This window comes from Mytilus californianus, unplaced genomic scaffold (genome assembly GCF_021869535.1).
Source record: "Mytilus californianus isolate M0D057914Y unplaced genomic scaffold, xbMytCali1.0.p SCAF_1, whole genome shotgun sequence".
NCBI lineage: Eukaryota > Metazoa > Mollusca > Bivalvia > Mytilida > Mytilidae > Mytilus > Mytilus californianus.
In genome coordinates, this window is record NW_026262581.1 from 99106442 (window position 1) to 99114471 (window position 8030).

Here is an 8030-nt window from a genome sequence, read left to right on the forward strand (position 1 = left end):
ATAGGTCTAGTATATTGTATGGAAGGACTGTAAGGTGTACATGTCCAACTGGCAGGTGTCATCTGACCTTGACCTCATTTTCATGGTTCAGTGGTTATAGTTAAGTTTTTGTGTTTTAGTCTGTTTTTCTTATACTGTATGCCATAGGTCTACTATATTTGGTGTATGGAATGATTGTAAGGTGTACATGTCTAGCGGGCAGGTGTCATCTGACCTTGACCTCATTTTCATGGTTCAGTGGTCAAAGTTAAGTTTTTGAGTTTTGGTCTTTTTTTCTAATACTATATGCAATAGTTCAACTATATTTGGTATGTGCGTACCTTGCAAGGTCCTCATGCCCGTCACACAGTTTTCACTTGACCTCGACCTCATTTCATGGATCAATGAACAAGGTTAAGTTTTGGTGGTCAAGTCCATATCTCAGATACTATAAGCAATAGGTCTAGTATATTCGGTGTATGGAAGGACTGTAAGGTGTACATGTCCAACTGGCAGGTGTCATCTGACCTTGACCTCATTTTCATGGTTCAGTGGTTATAGTTAAGTTTTTGTGTTTTGGTCTGTTTTTCTTATACTGTATGCCATAGGTCTACTATATTTGGTGTATGGAATGATTGTAAGGTGTACATGTCTAGCGGGCAGGTGTCATCTGACCTTGACCTCATTTTCATGGTTCAGTGGTCAAAGTTAAGTTTTTGAGTTTTGGTCTTTTTTTTCTAATACTTTATGCAATAGGTCATCTATATTTGGTGTATGGAAATATTTTATGATGTACCTGTCAGTCTTGCAGGTTTTATTTGACCTTGACCTCATTTTCACGGTTCATTGCTCAGTGTTAAGTTTGTGTGTTTTGGTCTGTTTTTCTAATACTATAAGCAATAGGTCAACTATATTTGTTGTATGGAAGGATTGCAAGCTGTAGTACATGTCTGCCTGGCATTGTTCATCTGACCTTGACCTCATTTTCTTGGTTCATTGGTCAATGTTTAGATTTCTTGGTTAAGTCTGTATCTTAGAAACTATAAACAATAGGTCAACTATATTTAGTGTATTGAATGATTGTAATGTGTACATGTATTTCTTGTTTGGTTTATATGACCTTGACCTCATTTTCTTGGATCATGTTAAGTGTATGTGATAGTTGTAGTAAAGCTTTATATTTAGGACTATCAACATAATATCAATGATTAGTAAATAAGGCGAGACATTTCAGCGTGTTCACTCTTGTTTATGATCTCAACTCTCCCCCTATACCTCTAGCCAATGTAGAAAAAAACAAACACACAACAATACGCACAGTAAAACTCAGTTCAAAAGAAGTCCGAGTCCGATGTAAGAATAGGTAAGCAAAGAAACTAAACAAAATGACAATGATACGTAAATTAACAAAGGACTACTAGCAGTAAACTGACATGCCAACTCCAGACCTTATGGAACGGATTGAAAGATTATGTCTTCATCATACTTTTGTTGGAAATTATGTTCAAACCTTTAATTCATTCAGACCTAGCTGCACAAACGTAGCTTTTATTGTCCTATTATGGTTTAATTTTGACAAATTGTGACTTGGAAGGAGAGTTATCTCACTGGCACTCGTACCTCATCTTCTTATTATATTTCTTTACAATTTGCATCCACAGGTAGACATGTTATTCTGAACAAAAGCCTGGCAAGGCAAGGACATAACACCTTAGCAAGTTGTCATTCAAAAAAGCTTTGAAAAAAAACAGACAAGTATATATATGCTTGGAAAATTTGATTCTTAAAACCTATTGTGTCATTCGGTCTCTTGTGAAGAGTTGTCTCAATCATTGGCAATCACACCACATCTTTTTTTTATAACAGAGAATATAAGCATTAGTTATCACAGCATCAATGAACATGGACAAAACTAATACATAAAGATTTTAGACATGAAGCTTTTTTGCTACATTGTATTTGTCAAAATAAGCAAATTATTTGTAATTGTTTATATTTCAGCTTGATTCCAATCTTTGGGAATGGCTAATACTAGAAGAGGCAAGGCATACATGTACATGTACAATACATGATTCTGTATAGCAACTGGATTGTCTATTCTCCACAATAATTCCATAACAGCAATGAAACTCTAGACTACTACATGTATGATGTTATGAAGATATTTACATATATATCTACATATACATGTATGATCAATTTTGAAGATTTTTTATTCAAGGTCTCATCATGTCGACTAGTCCGACAAGTTTTGGTTCAGCTTTCTGACAGGAATTATTATAAACTTTTCCAGCAGGTACAACATATAAATATTATTTGTTATTAAGTGTGCCTATCGGTCTAGCAATTTTTAGAGACTGTTTAACGATACTTTCAGAACTATGATCATGATATGTGATCATATGTCAGAATCTGTGTAACTGTTACTACAAAAGGAGATATATTATTGTGCACTAAGAAGTATGCCTAGTTATCAGAAACTTTTTGCATGAAGTTATATATAAAGATAGTTGGAATTCATGATATTGATGCATTGTGCAGAAACATGAAATATTTTTGTTTGTATTCTTAACAATCCAAGAGTAAGGTTAAATTGTACCAATGAGAATTACTTATTACCATAATTACGCAGCAGTATTTTGCTTGTGGATTCTTTTCAATTTTATTATTAACTGAATACATATTTGTCACTTGTTTAATGCCTTGTTCACACGTACATTTAATTTGAATTGAATGCGAACCGAGTTCATACAATCTTCTTTTTTTAATTTCGAATTGAATTCAAATCTAATGCGAATCTAATTTGATTAAACTTTGGTGTGGACACTTTCTAAATTGTAATTCAAATTAAACTATAATAAATTAATTGATAAATTGAATTAAAAGTTAACGTCATTCGGACAGAAAAGCGATTTTGACGCGTATTGCAATTCGAAGTAGAATTTACTTTTGGACATTAAACATGTAAATGCATGTTAGACGTTTCGAATGCGTATTAAACAATTGCAATTTTTGTCTTGCCTTGACAGAGTCAAAAAGATATATATATATATAAACGCCTAAAAAGTGTACACAACAACACCAATAACAAAAAAAGGAACTATAAATGTAATTATTTATAAATATTTCGGATAACAGATATCCTTCATCAGTAAATATGATTGTGATGTTGAATGAATCATATATCAGTCTACTTAGATTAAACTATACCAATCTTGAAATTTATACAATAAAAATGTCAAACCGAACATCAGGTAAGACGCTTGCACAATTCTAAATAAGTGTTAAACACGACATAGGTTATATGACTAATTACAACAGAGAGTTCAAATATATGCTTTAAATAAAAATAATAATGTGCGATATGAACTAGCACAATTCTAAAGCTTTAATGGTGACGACAGTTATGATGTTACAAGAACGATTGCGTCAATAAGAATTCCAAATAAACAGCACTGAACGATCTAAATTTGTAAATATTTCAAATTTGACAACGGTAGAATAGTTGCAACAGAGTCTGCGTATTTAAACATCGCAAACAAACGGCTGTTAAAATATAATAATAAATTTTGACTAAGGTTAACTAGTTGAACGTGGCTTGGTACTTTTACATCCCTCAAAAAATTAAGCAATTTAAATTGGTATATTCAACAGATTTATTTTAGAGATGAGTAAGGTAAAGAAATAGAAACAGAGACTGTAATAAAAAGTAATATAACCCAAATGTGAAGCACTGCATGGAGTCGAACTACATCTTTTCATTTATCCCACTTGGTGCCAAAGTTGTTAATTTTCTTATCCAAAATCTTTCCCGAGTGAGTCTATCCTCCATAGACCAGGCAGAGTTGTGGTCAATGATTGTAATGGTCATTCGATTGAGATCTGCCTAAGTGTGGCCAGGGGATCTCAAATGTCGACTGAGAGGGAGGTCTGGCTTGCATTGGTAGTCGCTACGATGACCGTTCATTCGTTTGTGAAACGGCTGTACTGACTCGCCAACATACTGTTTACCACATTTACACTGTAGGAGATACACAACATTTGTAGTCTTGCAATTAACATTGCAAAATATGGTGTATTTTGTACCAGTGGAGTGACTGTTAAAAGTCTGGGTAACCAGTATTTGTTTGCAAGTCAGACATCGTTTGTTTCCGCAACCCTTGCAAGAGCCCACAGACGAAGAACCTGCTTGAGAGGATAAATCAGCTCTCACCAGCAAGTCTTTAAGGCTTTTGGGCCTACGGAAAGCCAGTACAGGTGGCTCGGGAAAGATCTTGGATAGTTTAGGATGTTTTTCGATTTCTTTCCAATTTTCGCGGATTAGGTGAGATAAGTTGTCAAATTTTGGATGGTAAGTCAACACAAAAGGCACCCTCCTGTTGACCTTTTTGACTTTATATTGTAAAAGTTCATCTCGGCTGATGTTGTTAGCACGAGAAAAACCTTTATCAGTGTCTTTTCTTTTTTAGCCCGATGTTTTAGGTGACCGCGAAGTTCTTGTAGTCGTTTTTTTGCAATATCGTTGGTGGAGCAAATCCTTTTTATTCGTATGGCCTGGCTGTAGGGAATGCTCTTGGTGCAATGTTTAGGGTGAAAACTCAAAGGAGATAGATATTGATGTTTGTCTGTGGGCTTGCAATACAGATCTGTAAATATGTTTCCATCCCTCACTTGCGTTGTAGTGTCAAGAAATGTGATCTTAGAGTCAGAGATTTCATATGTGAATTTTATTGAGGGATGGGCATCGTTGGCATGTTGAATGAACAAATTTAGTTCTTGTTCAGTATTATCCCACTTCATGTCAATATCATCGATAAATCGGAACCAAGAGAGGGGTTGATAAAAAGAAGAATTGAGAATTCTCTGTTCTAATTTCCCTATAAAAATATTGGCATAAGACTTTTTTCAGGTTTTAGATATTCAAATGTGTTTTCATCAATATGTCCCTCTTCACACATGTTTTTCAGGTTTGTGGTGATCTCTTTGTTGAATTGAGGGGTGGGGTCAGAGTCTAATTTCTTATAAAATCTCTCATCAGAGAGTTGCCTCTTGAATGTAGTCAAATTTGTCCATGACGACAACAGCGCTGCCTTTATCTGCTGGTTTTATTATAATGTCGTCTCTGTTTTTAAGTAGCCGCACAGCTTCATTTTCTTCAGACGATAAATTGTTTAATGTTTGGGAAGTGGCAGTGGACAGATGTGTTACGTCGGATTTAATTTTGTCAATAATATGTTCTAAAGAAGCACATTTACTGGGTTTAGGAATCCATGATATTTTTTTCCTGAATCTGGGAATATATCAGAATTTATTGACTTTCATCTGAGACCACATGTGGAAAATTTACCATCATATATACAAGACACAACACATTATCTTAAGAAAATGGAATCTTTGAACCCTCTCCCACCTGAAACGATTCTTGTCTCGCTTGATGTTACCTCCCTCTATACTAACATCCCCCATGACGATGGTATTGAAGCCTGTAGGGAAGTCTGGAACTCTCGTAACACCTTACATCCACCGACTGAATGTCTCATCCAGCTTCTAACTTTGGTATTACAATGCAATAACTTCACATTCAATGGTGAACACTTTCTCCAAGTTAATGGAACAGCAATGGGAACAAAGATGGCCCCGTCTTATGCCAATATTTTTATTGGGAAATTAGAACAGAGAATTCTCAATTCTTCTCTTTATCAACCCCTCTCTTGGTTCCGATTTATCGATGATATTGACATGAAGTGGGATAATACTGAACAAGAACTAAATTTGTTCATTCAACATGCCAACGATGCCCATCCCTCAATAAAATTCACATATGAAATCTCTGACTCTAAGATCACATTTCTTGACACTACAACGCAAGTGAGGGATGGAAACATATTTACAGATCTGTATTGCAAGCCCACAGACAAACATCAATATCTATCTCCTTTGAGTTTTCACCCTAAACATTGCACCAAGAGCATTCCCTACAGCCAGGCCATACGAATAAAAAGGATTTGCTCCACCAACGATATTGCAAAAAAACGACTACAAGAACTTCGCGGTCACCTAAAACATCGGGGCTACAAAAGAAAGGACATTGATAAAGGTTTTTCTCGTGCTAACAACATCAGCCGAGATGAACTTTTACAATATAAAGTCAAAAAGGTCAACAGGAGGGTGCCTTTTGTGTTGACTTACCATCCAAAATTTGACAACTTATCTCACCTAATCCGCGAAAATTGGAAAGAAATCGAAAAACATCCTAAACTATCCAAGATCTTTCCCGAGCCACCTGTACTGGCTTTCCGTAGGCCCAATGTCTTAAAGACTTGCTGGTGAGAGCTGATTTATCCTCTCAAGCAGGTTCTTCGTCTGTGGGCTCTTGCAAGGGTTGCGGAAACAAACGATGTCTGACTTGCAAACAAATACTGGTTACCCAGACTTTTAACAGTCACTCCACTGGTACAGAATACACCATATTTTGCAATGTTAATTGCAAGACTACAAATGTTGTGTATCTCCTACAGTGTAAATGTGGTAAACAGTATGTTGGCGAGTCAGAACAGCCGTTTCACAAACGAATGAACGGTCATCGTAGCGACTACCAATGCAAGCCAGACCTCCCTCTCAGTCGACATTTGAGATCCCCTGGCCACACTTAGGCAGGTCTCAATCGAATGACCATTACAATCATTGACCACAACTCTGCTTGGTCTAGGGAGGATAGACTCACTCGGGAAAGATTTTGGATAAGAAAATTAACAACTTTGGCACCAAATGGGATAAATGAAAAGATGTAGTTCGACTCCATGCAGTGCTTCACATTTGGGTTATATTACTTTTTATTACAGTCTCTGTTTCTATTTCTTTACCTTACTCATCTCTAAAATAAATCTGTTGCATATACCAATTTAAATTGCTCAATTTTTTGAGGGATGTAAAAGTACCAAGCCACGTTCAACTAGTTAACCTTAGTCAAAATTTATTATTATATTTTAACGGCCGTTTGTTTGCGATGTTTAAATACGCAGACTCTGTTGCAACTACTCTACCGTTGTCAAATTTGAAATATTTACAAATTTAGAACGTTCAGTGTTGTTTATTTGGAATTCTTATTGACGCAATCGTTCTTGTAACATCATAACTGTCGTCACCGTTAAAGCTTTAGAATTGTGCTAGTTCATATCGCACATTATTATTTTTATTTGAAGCATATATTTGAACTCTCTGTTGTAATTAGTCATATAACCTATGTCGTGTTTAACACTTATTTAGAATTGTGCAAGCGTCTTACCTGATGTTCGGTTTGACATTTTTTTTGTATAAATTTCAAGATTGGTATAGTTTAATCTAAGTAGACTGATATATGATTCATTCAACATCACAATCATATTTACTGATGAAGGATATCTGTTATCCAAAATATTTATAAATAATTACATTTATAGTTCTTTTTTTTTTGTTATTGGTGTTGTTGTGTACAATTTTTAGGCGTTTATATAATTTATTTATTGTGTACGTGTATCGTTACTCGTAACGATCCAGCGCCCTCGTGGGAAAAATCGTTGACTATTATTCAGACGTTTTATATATATATATATAGGCATGCTGTTTTGGTGGCATTAACAATGTATTAGTTTGTGATTTTATGATAAGGTCTAGTTTATGGTAGGTCAATTATATTTGGTAAGCAGTTGTGTTAGCATAGGCACATCACATTACCATGGAGAATATTTGGCCCCACCCCCTTAATCATGGTCTATTGACTTTGAAACTTTGCATAGTTTTACTTACATGTATAAGTTTGTGTTTGGTCAGTTTAGGGGGAACCACTAGTGGTAGGTCAACGATATTTGGTGTGCAGTTGTATAAACTTTGTCATTTCTAATTTCCATTGAGATTATTTGGCCCCGCCCCCTCAATCATGCTTTTTTTACTTGGAAACTTATGTTACTTTGAAATTTCATTTATTAGCTTTTGATTAGGTAAGTATTAGGGAAACAAATAGTGGTAGGTCAATGATAATTGGCATCCAGGTGTAGAAGCATTAGTACTTCTCA